Consider the following 2,983-nt stretch of genomic DNA (forward strand, 5'->3'; position numbering starts at 1 on the left):
TCCTCCTCCTCCTCCTTTTCCTCCTTTTCCTCCTCCTCTTCCTCCTCCTTTTCTTCCTCCTCCTCTTCCTCCTCCTTCTCCTCCTTCTCCTCCTTCTCCTCCTTCTCCTCCTCCTTCTCCTCCTCCTCCTCCTCCTCCTCCTCCTCCTCCTCCTCCTCCTCCTTTTCCCCCTCCTTCTCCTCCTCCTTTTCCTCCTCTTCCTCCCTCCTCCTCCTCCTCCTCCTCCTTTTCCCCCTCCTTCTCCTCCTCCTTTTCCTCCTCTTCCTCCCTCCTCCTCCTCCTCCTCCTCCTCCTTTTCTACCTCCTTTTCCTCCTCCTTTCCCTCCTCCTCCTCCTCCTCTCTTCCTCCCCCTACACTCCTCCCTCCTTAATTCGCCTTGTATCTCATTCCATCCCGAGACGAGGCGGCGGCGAATGGGGGCTGAGGTATCGGGGCTTCACAACGAGCTTTTAGCAGTTCGTTGCTAATGTTTCAGTGAAACCTACTGAACTCTTTTTTTTCCCCCTTTTGTGTGCTCTTTATTCTGTCTGTTTCGGTTTTTGTCTCTCTCTTTCTCTGTCTTTCATTCATTCAGTTCATTGTGTTCGTTCTCTCTCTCGCTTTCTCTTTCTCGTTCTCGTCCCCTTTCTTCACCCCTCACTACTCTCCCTCTCCCTCCTTCCCCCTCTTCTCCCTACCTTCCCCCTCTTCTCCCTCCCTCCCCCTCTTCTCCCTACCCTCCCCCCTCACCACTCTCCCTCTCCTTCCCTACCCTCCCTCCCTCCCTCCCTCCCCCTCCTTTCCCCCCTCACCACTCTCCCTCTCCCTCCCCCTCTTCTCCCTCCCTCTCCCCTCCCCTTCTCACCACTCTCCCTCCACTCTTCTCCCCCCTCCCTCCCCCTCTTCTCCCTCCCCGTCTTCTCCCTCCCTTCCCCCCCTCACCATCTAAGACAGCCGCCGCCTGGATTATATCGGCTTTTGGTGTTGAAATCTTCTCTTCCTTTTCCTCCGTCGTGTCGTTGTTTCTGTAAAGCCTTTTGACGCTTTGTAGGTCTGTTTCGTCTTCGTTAATGTCTTTGTTCACTTCGCCCTAGTTTCTTTGTTTTTGCGGTGTGAAGTTAGCATTTGTGTATATGTATTTTATTTATTTATCTATTTAAACATGCATACACGAACATACACGTAGAGTATAGCATTGATTTATGTATTTTATTTATCTATTTAAACATGCATACGTAAACATATGCGTATGCAATCTCCCCACACACACACTCACAAACGAATAAACATAAAATTGATTTATCATTCAATCTCATTGATGCGTAAATAAACATACATACTTACATAAACACACGCAGAGAAAGAAACTCACACCTGGACAACTAGCACACAGACACGCACGCATACTCGCACACACACGCACGCACACACACACACGCACGCACGCACACACACACACACACACACACACACACACACACACACACACACACACACACACACACGTTACCCCCCACACACAAACACACACACACGTACCCCCCACCCCCCACACACACACAAAACAAGCTCACAAACACACACTTGCCCCAACCCCCACCCAATTCCCCAATTCCCCAACCCATACCCCCGACACACAGCAGCCCGGACACCCCCTAATAACAGCCTGACAGAAAAGGGTGTCGAAATCCCCTTTGCCCGGAGCCTCCGAGAGAGAGAGAGAGAGAGAGAGAGAAACACCAAACTTGGGCACGGGAGGAAATGCCCGAGCTCGAGACCTCTCTGCCATTAGTCTGCCCGGCGTCACCCATCCCTCAAGACGCCGCCCGTGTGTTGCAACTTGGGCGTCGAGAGTGGCGGGTGTCTGTTTAGAAGGGGAAGGTGAGATTCGGCAGACAAGAGTGACACAGTCTGGGTTTTTTTTTTCCCCCGTTTTATTTCTCGTGGGTTTTCGGTCCTCTGGTCTGGGTTAGGTTTGCTCTTGGCTTTGGTTCTATTCTGTGTTGAGGGTTCGGTGGTATCTTTATATTTTTCTATATGATTCTCTCTTTTTCTTTCTATCTCTTTGTTTTTCTTTCTTCTATCTCTTTTTCTGTCTTTCTCTCTTTTTCTTTCTCTCGCTCTTTTTCATTCTCTCTCTCTATCTCTCCTTCTCTCTCCCTCTCCTTCTCCATCTCCCTCTCGATCTCCCTCTCTTTTTCACTCTGACCCTCCTTCCCTCTCGCTCCCTCTCCCTCTTCTTCTCCCTCTCTGTCTTTCTCCACCCTCTCCCTCTCCATCTCTACCTCTCTCTTTCCCTCTCAAATATTTTTATAATTACCATCACACCTAATATGATTTGTTTCACACATACGAACGGCGGAAATACCAGGTTTATTGGTCCGCATATAAAGGAAATCATTAATATGTAAAAGACAATTATATAATGCATAAATTATAAACATGTACATTCTACACAGATTTATACACACATAATTTAAGACGTACATTCACAATCCCTCGCAATTATGTTCTCAGTCACTCGATTTTTTTTATTTAGAACTATGCATTTATGTTAAACAAAGTAAAGTTTTGCTATGTAAAGTATTATTTACTTATTTATTATTATTATTTTTTATTACCGACAGAACAACGAAGAACTTGCGTAACATAGACCAAAAAAACGACTTTCATTTCTTCCCGCTTAATATTATCTGAAAATCTGATTATCTTTGTTAAAAATCCTCTGCGTCGCATTTCATAAAGAAAGAAGAAAACACAAGAAAAAAGAAGAGGAGGAAAAAGGGGGAAAGAATAAGTAAAAAGAACAAGGAAAATGGTAAGAAAATACAGGAAGCTTAATCATCATCATCAGAACACAGAAGCTACACTTATCCACGCGAGGAACACATGGGGACGACAACAAAAAATATTAATGATGATAAAAAAAAACAATAAAGAGATTATTAAAAAAGAAATACAAAACAAAAGGAGAAGCAGGAGGAGAAGTGAAGAAAAGGAACA

Source organism: Penaeus chinensis, chromosome 3, assembly GCF_019202785.1.
Source record: "Penaeus chinensis breed Huanghai No. 1 chromosome 3, ASM1920278v2, whole genome shotgun sequence".
NCBI lineage: Eukaryota > Metazoa > Arthropoda > Malacostraca > Decapoda > Penaeidae > Penaeus > Penaeus chinensis.